The sequence below is a fragment of the Rhagoletis pomonella genome, unplaced genomic scaffold (genome assembly GCF_013731165.1).
Source record: "Rhagoletis pomonella isolate Grant_MI unplaced genomic scaffold, Rhpom_1.0 Rhpom_scaffold_00001, whole genome shotgun sequence".
NCBI lineage: Eukaryota > Metazoa > Arthropoda > Insecta > Diptera > Tephritidae > Rhagoletis > Rhagoletis pomonella.
The window spans coordinates 40,216,559-40,234,249 of NW_023458555.1; the positions used below are offsets into that span (position 1 = coordinate 40,216,559).

General features: G+C 34.0%; 1 protein-coding gene across 2 annotated transcripts in view; it reads right to left on the reverse strand.

Moving 5' to 3' along the window:
• LOC118744113 (IDLSRF-like peptide) overlaps positions 1-17,209 on the reverse strand; it is a 182,512-nt gene extending 165,303 nt beyond the window's left edge. The window contains exon 1 of one of the 2 annotated variants that reach the window (XM_036476854.1): positions 17,134-17,209. The gene's annotated coding sequence lies outside the window, so the exon portion shown is untranslated. Of the gene's footprint in view, positions 1-17,096 lie in introns of both variants that reach the window. The other variant, XM_036476847.1, reaches the window with a different exon arrangement.
• Between the last annotated feature and the right edge of the window lie 482 nt (positions 17,210-17,691).

Sequence of the window (17,691 nt, forward strand, 5' to 3'; positions counted from 1 at the left end):
ATGTTTTTATTTTTTCCATAAAAAATAATCGTCCTTTTTGAATTTTTTTTAATCAATTTTGTATCGTTATTTCTGATTTTTAGTTTTTCAATAAAAATTTTGTAACCATTATTTTCGGAAATAATTTTTTAGTTCACAAAGATTTAAATCGGTGATAATAGCCATTATAACGATTAAAAATGAGCGAAAGCATTACAATTAAATTCTGCAATGAAAATCCGAGTTCAACGGTTATTGTTGAGCGGAAAATAAATATAAAAATTGCACGATTTTCCCTGGTTTATTTTTTCATCAAACTATTAGATAGCTCCATTTTTTTATTAATACATATAACTCGAAAATGACTGAAACTAAGCAATGGAGAAAGTAAAAAAGTCTCGAACAAGTGCCGTCCATGGTTAAAGCAGCTTTAAAATAAAAATAATAATCGTCAATAGTATTAATACTAAGTATAACTTAAATTAAATATGCATATTTAGTTGAATATTATGTTACTGTTGTTGTTGTTATTTGTGCTCGAGTTTTTCACCGACTTTTGATTTCTGTATCTTTCAACCTACGGCTCAGCAGGACACTTTTGGATTAATACTATACATTAATATAACTAACGCTCGTATCGCGTTGATTTTTGATATTTTTCGTTTTTTTTTTTGTTTGTTTGGTACACACACTTCCTTTACTAGAAATCTTTACATTTCTAAGTCAATTTTTTGATAAAAAAAGAAAAAATACCAAGTTAGCGATAAATACCGTCACACGTATAATCCATGACACTTAAAGAATTGATTATAGTTGAAAACGAAGCACTTGCTTTAATGGGTTAACCGCCAAGTACAACTAAATTGATCAGTCGGTATCGCACCGACTCCAGATTTTGTTTGGAAATGTACCGTTTATAGAGAGGAGGGGCGAGTGAATGATGTAATATTTTGTATTTATGACTTTTGTCTTGTCCTCTCTAAGTCCAGCCGGTTTTTTAGTCAACTGTCACCCCGACTTTTTTCTAACTGCCTTCATAATGTCGAAACACTGTGCGAAGTTATTATTTTCTTTCATACAAAAAAAAAATGAAATCGAACACAGTAACTTTGTATGGAAGAAAACGCATGACACCTTCAGCAAAAAAAAATCAAAAAATCAAAGATATCTTCATGAAGTGTTTTTATGCCAAACACTTTTTGATTAATATTTACCAATATCCCATTGTTATATTTCATTTAGCTTAGCATAACAAATTTATTAAAATTGGGGAAGAACTTACAATATTTGCTGGGAAGGCAAGAGATATTACATTTGGCAAATGTTCACCTAAATTCAATATGAATTTTTAAACAGCTGGTATACTCCTCAAAACTGCTTTTTTAAACAACTCTCGTTAAAATGAATTTCACACTCTTCAAAATACTCTCTTGAACCAGTTCATATTTAATTTTTCTAACTGATTAAATTTCGACCTTTTCCTTTAACTTAATGATTAAATTTAATTTGTCTTTTAAACAGGTGACAGCCTACATTAAAAATTTCTTCGACACTAAGCTTTCTAATTTCTTTCTTGATTGACGTTCGTATTGTATTTTTTTTCCAACTTAATAGTTATGTAAATCGATTTTGGCTTTTAGGATTTAGAACTTACTTTTAAACAGGTGATAACCTTCTTCAAAACACCCTTAACATAAAGCCTTCTTGAATTTCTTTCGTTTGCTACCCATATTAAAATACTTCCTTTAACCTATTATTAAGATTTCATTTATATTTATAAACAGGTGGCAGCCCTATTAAAAAAAATGTTTTTAAAATGAATTTGCTTCAAATCTCGTTGGTTTGGCACCAATATTGGAGAATTTCATTGCACTTTGAACTTCAATTGAATTTAACTTTTTAAGCTGGTGGCAACCCTCTCCAAGAAAATTGTCCTGTATTTTAACATCGATCCTAAGCTATCTTTGTACCCACATTTTTTCCATATCCGTGCAGCCATTTTACCACGAAAGAGCAACAAACATACGCACACGCTTCCTCACTCACTCACTCACAAGCTTTCACACTTATAATATTTGTAGGATATACCAGATTAACTTGAATTGCTGATTTTAAAACTTATCCATTTTCAATTAAACTGAAGTATAGCGATTTAATGTTTCGGTATTTAACTACATACACACATACATAGGTGGTAAATGCGTAGCGGTTTTGCTAGAACTTAATTATTTATGCACATTTATTTTAATTAAATTAAAAACATTTCTCTTTTTTTGCCGTGACATGCAAAAACCAAACCAACCCCGAACAATGAGTTGCGGTCACAAACCAGCACAGCTGTTACCATTTTGGGAGTGAACACGAAACACGTATGCGGCGAAATCTAAACCAAAGATAAGCTTTTGTGTGGGTAAATATTTTTAGCTATTCATTTATTTAATGTCCGTCTAAAAGGCAGCAAAAGAAACAAAAGAAAGCCACGTAACGCGAATGGACATATGCATGTATGTATGTATATTAGGGTGGTCCAAAAAAATGCATGTGAAAAAGTAAAGTCGGAATTTGTATGCTCTCACCCACCAGGATTGTTCTATACCGAAAAAATATACCCTTATTTTTTTATTTTGAAATCAAAAAATATTTGGAGGTCGCTCAAAGCGCCCAAAGTTTTCCATGTACATACATATTTTATATGGGAAAAACACTTTTCGTAGAAATGGTATAGAATAGTAAAAATTCAATATTTTCTCCCAAAAAACTCGGTTTATCTGCAAGAGATTCCCAATAATAATACCCAATTGTTTATATAACCATTTTTTCATCGCAACTATAATTTATAGGTCCGCCAAAAACCCCGAAAAATGTAATGGGGCGACCAATAAAAAATCGCTAGTTTTAAAATATGGTTAAATAACCAGAGTATTCCGATATAGAAAGAATCAAGAATTCCATACCATTTCTACGAAAAATTTTATTTTCCCCATATAAAAATACATGGAAAACTTTGAGCGCTTTGAGCGACCACTAAATATTTTTTGATTTCAAAATAAAAAATATGGCTATACTTTTTTTCAATATAAAACAATCCTAGGGGGTGAGAGCATTACAATTCCGACCTTACTCGTTTTTTCGGAGCACCCTAATGTACAAGTAACAAGCGAAAGTACTTGCATTAATATTTATGTAATATTGTGTGCACGTATTACAAGCGTATGTTTATATTATTTTTATTATGCTTTTACTACTTGCGCTGCTTAGCATTTATATTTAGCTTTGGAACTCAGTGTCCCACAGCTCTACAAACACTCAGCGCCACTTTTTTGTATCCTAGTCTATGCAGGCTTTAAGCAAAACAAAAAAAAAATGCTTTAATTATTTAAAACTTTCATTTCGGCTGTCCAAATAAACCAGGATGAGTGCATGGGAGAGTGGGTATTTATGTCAAATCGTAAACGTGTTTGTTGCTTTTAGTTGCTGAACTTGTAAAAGACTTTCAGCATTGCTAACATTAGATGTACTGGGAGTATGTTTATATTTGTAAATTTCCTAGAAGCATTTGCGGGCGTATGTGTGTGTGAATTTACGAATGATATCCTCTTGCTCGGTTGAACGCAAAGTTTTAACGACCTTTTCATGCTCTGAATATGTATGAGGATGCCTGCACACAATGCGACTTACACGTATGTAATGTATGTACATTAGGCTGACCCAGTAATATGTATATCTACGGATTTGAATATACCTTCAAAATCGAGTTTTTATAAATAAAATTTGTTTAGAAAAATTTTTCCAAAAAATCTCTTCATACGTTAGAAGAGTTAAGCATAAAAACGTGTAAGCAATTCTATATATATAATATGTGAGAAACTTAAGTATTTATTCGATGTTCAATTTGTCAGTCAAACTCACTTAAATGAGTTATTCCTGCATTGAGTTAGTCATTGTATTTTAATTTGTTATCTTCTAATAGTGTTTTGGTATAAGTATGTATTTCACGCATATTCATTGACAACTTTCGGCTTAGTTTAATGCTTTTGCTTTGCGAACACCAGCACTTGATTCAATAAAGTGTCAACAAATGAGTGCAAACAGCAGGAGATTCGGCTCTGCACGCAAACAAAGACGTCGATGGATAACGCAAACATCTGAAAATGTATTTACATACTTATCTGTTAATATATAAGTAAGTATGTATGTACTAAAAGATACGCAAACTTTTATAAAGTAATTTAACACTTTAGTATGGAAACTTTAACGAAATTTTCGTAGCCCTAAATAGAAGTAAGCGAAATAGCCACTATTTTATTAGTCCTGTAGGAAAAAATCCAAAATACAAAGGGTGTATTAGACATCGTTATATTTTAAGGAAGTAATTTGCTGATTTCTGCTGCTAAAGCAACCAAACTTTTCTGGTCATAGTTCCATTAGCCGTAGAGTGCATTTTAACTTGACAAACGAAGGTCCCCGCTCGGGAGCTCAACATGAATACTCCGGCCACGATCAGAGGCATTCGTCTGGCGCTTTCTGACATAGCCAAAAATATTGGCCTTAGCTCTATATAGTTGCAGGCGGGAGTAAAGAAGAGATGATGCCTCTCTCCGAAAGTAATTTCTTGACTCTTTGGAATCATAGTAAAGCGCCTAGCGCGGTCTGGTAGAATACACTAGAAAAGTATACGCTAGTCAGTAGGTTGGAGTGAGCGCAACGAACTACTTTTATTGGAATCAGTGGGAAACTTAGAACCAATCTATCTTGGTCCCTAACATCATGCTTATCTGTCTGTTGATATCGCAGGTAAGGCAGCTGCAATGAGGACGGCGAGTTAGTCTTAGAGCCACTGGTTACCTAACTGACTCGGGACCTGGACACTCATAAGACGCAGGAGCACTTCGCGATAATTGGACGGAGCAGCAGGCGGAGCGAAGCGCCAGTGAGCTTCTACACGGATGAGTCGAAGCTTGATGGAAGGGGCGATAGATGTGTATTTCCCAAGAATCTCTCCATCAGGCTTGAATTTAGGCTTCCACATCACTGTTGTATTTTTCACGCAGAGGTTTCTGCTTTTAAAGAAGCAGGCGATTATCTCCTTTGCTTGCGACAGCTGACTGTCAGACAGCCAGGTATAAATCAGAGCCCTAAGATCGCTTTCGGTACACCCGAAGCTCATAGGATAATAGCTAAGTTCTCCTTCGGTCCCGTAGGAATATTACCTTGTCAGACTCATACGCAGGAAACTGTGTGGCTGATGAAATGAACACCTTCGAGCCATTATCACGCTGTAGAGATAGAATGGGACTTCCCTTGGCCACTTTTGGACTTCCCTGGGAAAGATTGGCTGGAAAAGCAGCAGATCTTTCTGACCGAGGGTGGATCGGGGGCGGTCTAAGTATCTCCTTAGGCTCGTTATACCAATACTCTCAAATCTGAAGGGTTTGCTGGCAAGTCACTGTCCGATTGGACTTCATATTACACATTGAACATTACACCGGAAGCATTACTCAGACTCTGCTCCGATAGGTTAGACAATATGCCAATGACTTCTTCCTTCATATATCGGCAGCCTTCAATAACGGGTAGTTACTTTTACAAAGGACTGAATTCTAAAGCATAAAAGAACTAATTTCCTTTAACCTAAATAAAAGCCGCGTCCGGAAGTTCCTAATACTTATGGCTTTACTAAATATTGCAAACAAAATGAAACCTGATAAGTCCCAAAAGGTTGCGAAGTAATACCCTAAACACAAAAGGCCATAAAAATTCCGAATAGCTCCGAAAAATGTAGCAGGGAGAGCCCGGAAAGTCCTGAAGAAAAAAATAAAAAATCCACATAGTTTTTAAGAGACTTGCGAAAAATAAACACAATGAAATGTATCGAAAAATCCCGAAAATCAGTAAGCATTCCATTATAAATTATTTATTTTGATATTGGTGTTGAGCTTTGTACCACGATTATGTTTATTAGGAAAAATTGAAAATGCAACAAAGTCTAAGCAATATTTAGAAGTTATAGCAGCTATTTCGGAGATCACCACATCTCCTCATCAGACTTCTTTTTCTAGACGTCAGCAGGGATCGAACCCGCATCATCGATGTGCAAAGTCAGAAGCGCTAACCACTGAGCTATTTACACCCCGTAAACACTTGTCGCTAATCCATTCCCTTATTCAGCCAACATGGTTATTGTTGTTACTTATTTAGCAACTTCTAATTACCCTGTTTTTTACGTTAGTATTTAGGCATATCTAAGTACTAAGTATATAAATACTAAAGTATTTAAGTATTCCCATCACTGTCCTAAACCATTATCGAAAAACCCCAGATACGTGTCATAATAGACAGTAAACTGACGCAAAATTGAATGTATAAGGAAGTGTTAAGAAAGCTTCCAAAAATCGACAGAAAAGTTGGTAACTAAAAAACTAAAAAACCCGAGACACATGAATAGAATTTGAAACCTATGTTCTCGTGCAACGCTGCTCACTCTGGACCATACTAGGGCCCGATTGTTTCTTATGTGACGGTATTTCGATTGAATTTACTTACTTTCTTCTTCTTTTACTGCAAATAGTTAAGCGGCTTTTAAACCATTAGGGTGTTTTTCAAACGGAGATCATCGAGACCGTCATCAGCCTTTCTCCTTCTAAAATAGCCATTGTTGTTGACAATCAATAAAAGCTTACACGTCAAATCCTGATGCTATACCACAGCAGTGAGTCAATTTCATAGAAAAATAAATTTCTTTGGCCAAAATGATGTTTCATAACATCGCGTATGAGATAAGTGTGCGGAAAGTATTTTAACTGTTCGTATTCTTCCTTAAATGTTGAAGGATTTTCCAACAGGGTAACGCATTCAAAGGCACTCGCACGTGTGTGTGTGTACATTCGAACCAACTTTCTTTCTGCTTAACCATTTTTTCTTAATTTATTTTTCGCCTGCATATCAAACTGACCTTCGTGTTTTAAGGAGAGATAAATTAGAATGAATTTCGGTTAAAAGCGTTGTGTCAATGGTAAATTCTGTTCGTCTTTTTATTAGATTAGCAAACGTGCCATACAAGTTAAACAAAGCGAAAAATTTGCAAATCAAATAAAGAGTTGATGCTTTTATGTTGCCACATGTTTGGAGTTTATACTAGGTAACGGCTAAGGCAACAAAGTATTATATCATTTTGCTAGTATTAAATAAAAATATTTTATGGACGTGTCCCTGACAATTAGTGTACCAAGTTTCTTTGAAATCGTTCAATATTTGTCGTGTATACGGCGGATGCAAAGAGTCTATTTAATCAATTTGCTTTTACATTTCGTGCATTTTGGTATGCATATTTTTTTATCTTGTTCGATTTCTTTAGTCTATTACAAACCGGATTTGAGCACTTTAGTAGTTATTTTTGGAGGATTCAACTTCTTCCCTGATCAAATCCGTGCGTAGGTGGACTGCCATGAATTGGTTTGTTCTCCGATCACTTCCCCTCACGATATATGCACGGATGGGTTGAAGCATGAACTAATAAGTAGTCGGGTGCTGGTTTCGTTTAAATTAAATTTTCCATCATCCTCAAATTTTGGATTCCAGATCACTTGGTCTCACTCATGAGGAACTCAAAGCTAGTTAGGTAATGCCTGGCCTCTCTTTAGACTAGCTCGAATGGTTTCCTAACAACACTTATGTATATACATACATACATATGTGTATGGGTACCAACCAGGCCACAGTGATATCATAAGAAACAGCATGAACAACCAGTTAGTTGGAAAAAGTACCATCGAATAAATCTCACCGCGATAAGAGAAACTGGGAGTGCCTTTAGGCACATATGTAAATGTATTTAGTCTACTCTTAAAACAATTTCCCTCCTGCGAGCTAAGCGAACGCTGGGCAAAAACTAGCACGTTTATAAACGCAAGGCTGAAAGTGCTCCGAAGGCGGTAAAGGGTGCTTCTCATCTGAAACCCTCTATTTTGCGGGACACTTTCCAGTGGGCATTCACGCAGTGATACTAGGTAGCAGACCCGGTCTCTACTGTCGCAGCTGTTTGGACGATGATGAGACTTAATCACCAAAACGCTTTCGTAATAGCTTTCAAGTTTTTACGATGTTGTAGTTTTAACGTCTTTGATTGCACATTTTAACCAGCTCGGCGGAGCTCTTTGTGAGTGACCACTTGCGTCGCTAGTTAAAGTTCATAGTAGTATCACAATGGTCTGATGTTTAGGGTCTTACCTTACCAAGGTCCTTATAAAATTAATAGGCTAAATTTTCTTTATAAAAACCATTGAATGTATAAAAATAGTTGCCGAAATGTGAACATTGCTTAGTTGACTTTAATATCTGGCGCCTAAATGCCTGAGAGGCATTCAGGGTTTGTGAGGAAGTTCGAGCCCCGCAAAGACTTTGCGAACTAATAGAAAATGCTGAGATGATTCCTCTTCATTATCCCCCAATACAAGAGGGATCAGGTAAGATTTCCTTCCAATCTTACCGCGTGAATACCAATCGCACAGTTGCCTGTCAGAGTCACCAATAGCGAGATCTTAGCTTTTGCAAGCGTGCATAGCTGCATTCCAGGCCAGAAAGATCTTGGAATTGTGCATGTCCTAGTTTGAGTCCAGGGCTCGTTGAGTTTACATGCAGTCCAACTATCAAAAAGTGAATCGCTGGAGGACAGAGACGTTCTCAGCTGCTACGCGTTTTTTTAGAGAGGGCATCGCTATGGTTCAATTTCTGGTCTCAGCAACAGCAAAAAAAAAGTTTTCCAAACACCGGTCTACCCTCGGCAGACAATGGCAAACATCCGAGTGTACTTCTGTAATAAAAAAATCTTTTTCGGAGGTGGAGTAAAAGTGAAGATCTCTCCATTTGTGCCACTAGATCAAGAAGCAGAACACAAATCGGAGGAGAAGCTCGGCCAAATACGTAGATTTCAAAAAGACCGCCTATTGAAATACGAAAAAACGGGGTAAGACCGGTTTGGAAAAACCGAGTCAATCACCCTTATTGCTACATAAATTACTTTAAAATTAAATATTTTTACGCTAGAAGTGCGCTAACACAAATATTAAAGCAAAATTTTCTTAAAGATATCCGAAGATAGCACCGTACTTACTCGTTTCGGCAATCAAATACCTCCCAATTCATAATTTTATTCCAAATAAAGGTAAAGTGCACGAATTGTAAATGCAAATTTGAAATTTAAATATAAATTATTTGAAAATTACTGATTTATCTATTCCATGGATATGTACATATATCATCAGCTAGATAAGTTATTAATTTTAATTAGCTTGCGATGATTCACTTCGAAAAACACAAACATTTCACAAGCCAAGAGACGAAATAAATAAACTGACGGGTAAGTGGTTCTAAGTCAATTCAGCAATGAAGTAGCAAGGAAGCCGCAACGAAATGTGGTGACATGAGAGGCCAAAGTGGTGGCAAATTCTCGGAAAACTCACACCTTGGCAGGATTTTCAAAGCCATAAATTACGAAAATGCAAATTTGCAACGCCAACCAATTAAGTAAGGCAACAAAAATAATCTCAGTAACGAAAATATTTAGATAAATCGAACGACAAGTATGTATGTATAGAAAAAATATAAACAACAATGCAACGCCATTACCAATGCAACAAAGTAAAGCAAACAAATGAAAATCACAACGAATGAATCACTCATCTGGCTATGAGCCGACGCCAATCAAAGCAACAAAAACAAAACAACAATAATTTTCAAACACACCAGTGTAAATAGCAGAACAAAATTTTGAAATTCAAATGAGTTGTAAACCAGGTGAGCTAACAAAAGCGACGTCTATAAGAGTACGCATAGCAACAGTTGCGTTAGTGAAGTTTTTGAAAAGGAAGAGGATATAAATATTAGCAGGCCGCAGTGCAAGAAGCAAGCAAACAAATCAAGGACGACAGAGGCTAAGTTATAAATTCACACGCTTTACAGCTGTACGGAAATGAAGCAACACACGCACACGAACGTACACTCTAAAAAGTGAATGTAAAACTGCTACTGAAAAGTGTCTAATTTTCAACCAGATTCTGTGCAAATAAACGCACAAGATGTTCAAGATTTGATTTTGAACATGAGTTGTTTAAAATATACACATAAATGTTCACACAAAATGTTCAAAATTACAAACATTCTGAAAGTAAAAACATATTTTTTTACAAATAATAAATATTAAGTGCTCATATTTAATCAATTTTAAACACTTTGTGTGTAATTTTTCTCTATGTGACAAATTTGGTATGTAAAAGTAAACAGACAGTATTTAATTTTGCACACATTAGGAGAAGAAACTGATTACTTCTCTTTATGTGCGTAAATTTAAACAAACATTTTTTAGAGGAAACTTTAAACATTTTATGTGTAAACTGTGAAATTGTGAACAATAAATGTTTAGAACCCAAACATGTGATAAGTAAAAGTAAGCAAAAAGTGTTTAATTTAATTGCATTCATTAAGAGAGGAAACTGGTTAATATGCGCAAATTTAAACAAAAATTTTTTAGAGTGTATGTACTAATGTATGTATGGCAGAGGTAATGCGAGTGCGAGTGCGAAGCTATAAAAGTAATAATGGCTGGTATAAAAGAAGAAAAAATGTACATTACAGCGAGTGATGCCAAAGGTGGCTACACTTAAATTTATGCCAAACTCTGAGTCAACTTCAGTCATGCAAACAAAGTACACATGTACGTACTTAAATACCTACATATGTATGTATGTTTGTGTATGTGGCAGTGAAAGAAATAATGAATTCAGTACTGCGTCTAAGACAATTTTGATCTATGGCAAATATTTTTGAAATTCTACGCTTTTTCATTTGTAAATAAAGTCAGCAGCTGAGCAATGTCGGCTGGTATCAGCTCTAGAGTGGGAGGGCAAATCAAAATTTTCATTTCAAGTTCGCTGGCAAACATTCAAGCGGCAGTTTAAATGTAAAGTAACAAAGGTCGAAAGACATTTGTGCGTATTTCTTTGTAAGTAAAAGCTGTAGACAAAAAAAAATTTAGAGTGACATATGCGGATGTACACATACATATGTATGTATGTATATATGTGAAAACTTGCAAGGACTATGGTATCCTGGCAGCGGAAAAGCAATTACTCTTGCGTACAAATAATTGCCTTACAAAAAAAATATCAGAAAAATAAGGAAAGCGCAGCGGAAATGTGAAACTCGTTTATTTCCGTTGCATTGATTTAAAAAAAAATTGTGCTCAGTCCGTCGTTCCTTAGACATTGGCGTTAGCAATTAGATGAAAAGTAGAAAAGTAATAAAACACTTAGGTCGTTTTCTTTCCTTTAACAACGGTTCAATTCTGTTAACCCTCCAATGCCCAATAGGGCCGTTAGACACTTTTCACAAAATTCGTTGTGTTGGCTAATATTTTTTCTTTTATAATGAATACACTTTTTTCACCATAGATAAGTGATATAAAAAAAAATATTTGCTAAAATTCTGGAAACTCTTAAAAGCTTTCTTTTGTACCTTCGTTGGAATCGGTGCTGCCTTTGTGCCCAAAAAGTAGTAGTATCAAGACCCAATTCTGTGGCATTTCTATATCGCAATATATATATTTACATAAGTATTTTTTCTTACAGATATACAAGTACATAGTATAAATATAACTCGTACCCCAGGCAAATCCTCACTTTCACGTAATTATTTTTTATTGGTTTCCTAGTATGCTATAAGTAAAAATTACATCTTGAAATGTGTAGGGTATAGCGAAGTGTGCCACGTAAGCTATTTTAAAATAAAACTAAAAAAAAAGCTCCTGATATATGTAGGTATGCCTTGTGAATTTGAAAATCAATTTGTAATTAAAACTTACCGCTAAAGTATTTTTCAATACTTTATTTTAAGGCACCATTCATTTTATTACCTAAACGAGAGTGATTAATATAATCGTAATTTCTGGGAATTTTTTTTTTTTGGTGGGGGGGGGAGGAGGTGTCGGTCTCTTTCACATTATACTAATGCCAGCCTCCAGCTGTTATTGCTTATTGCCACAGATATGCAAATCATTTAATCGAAAAATATTTCCAACTTGATTGGTGATTGCTGTTTGATGATTGCGGGTCCTCCTGTCACCTACAATCATTAATTTTTCCCCCATTAAATACCTGTATGTACATGTACAACAATAATATCTGAGTGTATAGTTAAAATTGTGATTATAATTATGTATATATGTACAATGTTCTTTTTCTGGTTGTGTGCGTTTCCGACAGAGTATGATGTATTGTGGTATGATTTTCCGCCATCCGTTGTCAATTTTGATTTTGAGACACAACCATCCAAAATTGACAACGGATGACGGAAAACGGTAGCACAACACATATGAAATGCAAATTATACATACATACATAATTATGTACGAGTAACTTTAAAGGTAAATTCATTTTGAAAGCAATTTTTCTTCAATGTTTTTTTTCCTACAAGCGTTGTGCTCGTATTAGCGCCTCTAGCCATAAGGATTGTACTCAATTTTACTACTGAATATTTATTATCATTTTTATGAACGTGACAAAAATCTGTCCATTTTAATGGGCAATTAAACTCTGCGCTATGTATTTACGCTGATTTGTTTGAAACCAATTGAACAAGGCACCATTAATGAAGTCACATACAATTTTCCGAAAAAATATCAAAATTGATTGTAATAGTACGTGCGTAGTGGAAAAATTTATATGGCATAGCGCCAAAAAGTAGACAATGATTTATTTAATTGCCTCCTAAATGGCCAGCCGTACTTACAACTACGCGCTATCTGCTCTGGCTAATATTTAGTTGGCTAGCAACGGCAATAACGCGCGCTATTGTTTATTAGCTTGTCGATTTAATTTATTAGTGCATATTTTGATGCTAACAACATAGCCATAGCATTGACACCAAAGCAAAGCGCTGGTAGTAAATAAAAGATTTTTCGAAAAATAAAGTAGTAACTGCTGGCGGCGCCTTGAAGAAGGCAATCTTGAAAAAGCACATACATATTTTATTAAGTTATTTTAAAGTAGAGAAGGTGTAAAAAGATGTAAATTTTTTAGTGTATCTTCAAGGATACCTTAGGAATCCGCTCGCATTTTAGAATATGATTTCCCCATCACTAGACTGTGGGTGTTTATGCGGAAAAACGAAATCTAAGAATAAACTATAACAAAATTTTTAAAAACTTATATACAAATTTGTACATTTTCCTAACAGTTAAGTGCTGAATATTTTTAGGCTTCTTTTTCTGCATAAAAATCCGCAGTCTACTCATCACTTTTAATAATTTGCCTTTTTGTTTTGAGTGAAAAATACCTATTCATTTTGGCTTTTTTCTTCTGAGCAGTCCGAACAAAACACAAGGACTCGCTTCTATATTGGAGTGAAGTCTACCTTAAAAAGATTCAAGCTCCGATGCTGGTAAGTATAACTCAAAGGGCCCGAGGATGCTTGAAAATACGAGATTTCACTGGGTTTGACAACATGGAGGCATCTCAGGATCAGCTTCTGAACATATTTTTCGTGGCAACCAACATAGGACTAGTTGAGTAACATTTCAATGATATTCATTCATTCACTGGAGACCTTTTCAATGTTTTTGCTCTTTTCCTTTCCTTCCGTTACAGTGTTTTTAAATTTAAATTTTTTTTGGTTATTTTTTACAACTAACCAAAATCATGGGCCTTATCAATAAAAACATATCGATTTATTCAAAAAAATTTAAGTATGTAAAAGGTTTGACATTTTAAGAAAAATTGATTGCTTAGTATTTATTCATTAGGCCCCATGTGAATCACACTTTCAAACTTTATTTTCATCAAAATTTCCATCTTTTTAACCTGAATCTTAAAAAATGTTTTGGGTATGTAGTTCAATCGTCTGGTAAATTTTAGTATGGTAAATTGCAATTTTTAAGCGGCTAAAAAGTGCATCAGTTTTTTATATACATATATTTTTTTCTTTTTGCTGAGGGCTTTCATGTGCCAAGTTCAATTTATAAAGACTGGTGTTGATTTCTTTTAACCGACGTCACATCAGGAAGAAATTAATGATAATCTTAAATTTGTATATGAGAATTGAAGTCGGATTTGTTTTTTTGCTTAAAACTTACTTGTGTTTTTATTTTTAAATTTTCTTTCACAATGAATTCACCGCAAACCAAAAAATTATTAAAAATCAATGCAATTTACTTACACTAATGGCCACGAAAAACTGAACACCATTTAAAAAAAAAATTGGTAGAATTTTACATAATAAAAAATTATTTTTTTTATGTAAATAGTTAAAACTGTGACACTTCAATATTAAAAATAAAACGTTGTACAAAATTTAGAAAAAATTCATCAAAATTTCAAACTTTTTAATATTATAAATTTTTACGAAAATTTCGAGCATGCAGTTTAATAGCCCACTTAATTTTAATATATCTAACAGTATGCAAGTTTGAAGGGACCCAAAATTCTTGATGATTTTTTTAATTTTTTTCACGTTCTTTTGACTTTTTTCCATACATATATGGGAAAAAAAGAAAAAAATGTTATAGCAACCAATTTTCAAAAATCAACCAAAATTTTGAGCTACTTCAAACTTGTACTTTATTACGCTAAGATTAACTAAGCTATTAGCTGCATGCTCGAAAGTTTTGAAGCATTTTAATTAAAAACTTTGAAGTTTTGATGAAAAACGATGAATTTTTCTATATTTCGAACAAAGTTTGAGATTTTATTTAGTGCAAATTATGTATATTTAAAAAAATTATTTTTAATAATTTTAGTAGTGTTACTAAGCTTTGTACCACGATTTTGTTTTTTAGGAAAAATGATTTACGGGTCCGCATATCTTAGTGGTTAGCGTTGTTGGCTTTGTACATCGATAATACGGGTTCAATTCCTGCCGAAGTGTAGAAAAAGAAGTCCGCTTAGACTTTGCTGATTTTTCCATTTTTCCTGAAAAGCAAAATTGTAGTACAAACTCAATAGCACTATTGAAATAAATACGCCAAAATAGAATTAGCAAATTCATTTTTTTATTAATTTAAAAAATTCAACCTTATTTTTTTCAAGAGTGGTAAGGTTTGCTTGGACACAAAAGTGTTTCTAAATTTTATAAACATCCATATTAACAAATTCAAAATTTTTTATGAATATTTGTTGAATTTACCTACATTCCGTATAAAGTTTGAAAATTTGATTTACTCGTACATGGTTTTAGTTAAACGGCAGCAAACGGCAAAATGGAAAAGAAATTTTCTCTTAACAAAATTGGTTAATTAAACAAAAAAAAAATAAGAGAACTGTGGACAGCATTTTTGTAAAATAATATCAAAAAAAATTTGCTCGAAAACCATTAAATATTAAAAAAACAACATTTATCCAATTTTGACCGCCAGTGGAAGTAACAGAAGGGTTCAAATATCAGACAGAAGTTTTTAAGAAAATAGCAGATAGTTAAAGGGTATTGAATATACTTAAGCCCTTGATAAGCAAATTAAACAAATATTTTCTCTTATTAAGGTAACATTTCCTTAAACAAAAATGTCTCAGCTGTAAACATATCAAGTTGGCAAAATGAATCGCACTTCCTAATAAACTCTTTCAGGTAGAAGATCTCCCAGAAGCCCTGCCATTCGAATGCCGACGAGAAGGGGGTTTCCATTGCAGCAGAGGACAACTAAAGGAGATGGTAAATCATTATGGAGATGGTAAACTATGGTCATTCCATACAAAATAAATTGGAGTAAAGAATATATTATGGAAGTACTAAATCAGAAATCAGAGAGGTATTCGAAAATGTATTTTTTTCTAATTTAACCGACTGGGTATTTGTACAATGCAATGGGCTATTCACAGGACATATGTATACCACATGACTTTCGAGGAGTTGCTGCGACGAAGAATATAATCTGGTATTTAATATGCGAATGCCCTGCACTCTGCTGGAAAAGACTAACTTCAACTGAAGTGTTTAGAAAGGGTTAAGAGATCTGAATGCATGGCTATGACGAGGGGCCCATCACATGGCCTGGCTGTTATGGCTCGCTCAGCAGTCACTTCAACCTAACTTAATCGAAGTATAGAGACCTTTCGTCATTTTTCGAGATTTTTCCGGAATTTTTCTAGCACTTTTCGTGCACAAAGTACATGCAAATTTTAAGTTTATCTTTTCTGAATGAAAAATGAACAGCAAAATTTACTGGTTATTCTCATGCCAAATAACTTAAGCACATTTAACCCTTTATTTTTGCTTAAAAAGTAAATAAAAAAAAATTATACATTTTTCTTGCTCAAAGTATCGACAGTCAAAACTTTGCCCAGCATTTTTTCCTTCAATTGTGAAATGCTTACTCGCTAATGTCTCTGCTTTAAAGCTATTTTATTTTCAGAAAAGGTTAAATGAAATCTTTTGTGCTGCCTTTCGTGAAGTTTTCTTTTTTGTGTCATATCGATAGACTGATTCTCCCTGAGGATTTTATTTCGTTGTCTCCAAAAGCAACACCACATCGCTGTCACTTATGCCCACTACTTACGCAGCACTTTCAACTTCCACCCCATCCGTCCATGCCCCCAGGGCTTTCAACAGCCTTCAACAGTCGTGTAACTGTTATTTTTCGTTTACTGTTTGTTTATCTCTACTCTTCAACAAATTATGGCCCAAAGCTGTAAAGACAGCGCATTGTTCAACCTTACCGCCACCGCCACCCTCACAAATGCCGTGCGCGTGTCTTTATTCATCTTCGCATTCCCTTTTTTTATGTATTTATTGTGGCATATATTTTCCCATGGTTGATTTTGAAATTTTATAACACTTTTTTATGAATTCAAACGTAGCAACTTAAATACAAATTTCTTACAAAATTTTTATGTTTCGATTTCATGATATTCAAACGCACAAGCGGTTTTATACTGCAATTTTATTAACAAAAACACATTTCAAACACTACACTTTAGCGCACAAATAACAAAAACAACAACTTTTGTAAGTTAAACAAAAAAGTATTCCTTCATGGATTGTTTTATAAATTTAAAACTGCCTGCATAAAAATATACATATAAATTGTATTAATATAACATATGTAGTATGTATGAAAGATAATTAAATTTTTTTACTAGCAAACAATCTACACTACACAAGCAACTACTGTACGTTTGAGTACGAGCCAACAACTCGCAATCGCAACTCCACTTGAGTGTAAGTTTAAAACTCGACTGAATCTGTTGAAACTTTTCGCTATCCTTAATATACCAATTCGCCAGTGTGTAGAGATGACTGTTTCTTACAATGCTCGTACACGAAGTTGTGGCATAGTAGCAAATTGTTGCACGAAGCGCTTTGAAGGAGCAGAGAGCGAGCGTCATTTTTGACGCTGATGGTGAGAGATTTATTGAGAATGTTGCCACTTAATGAATTAAAAAAAATAAAAATTTTCGAATAGCTTGTAATAGCCTTTGATTAACAATGCGAAGGTTGTTAAAACTGACAGGTAAAAAGGCCCGAATTAGTTAATAGCTAGATCGAAAATAACCGTCAAATATCAATATTTCTATTTTTAGATTATTCCGTATAAAAGAAAACTAAGCAATCGCTTTTTTTTAGTTTCAGACCTTTAACTTAAATTTGTTTGAATCAATCAAACAAAATTTCTGAAATTTTAAGAAAAAGCAATTGCTAGGTTTTTATTCACCCATTTCAAAACTGTTATTT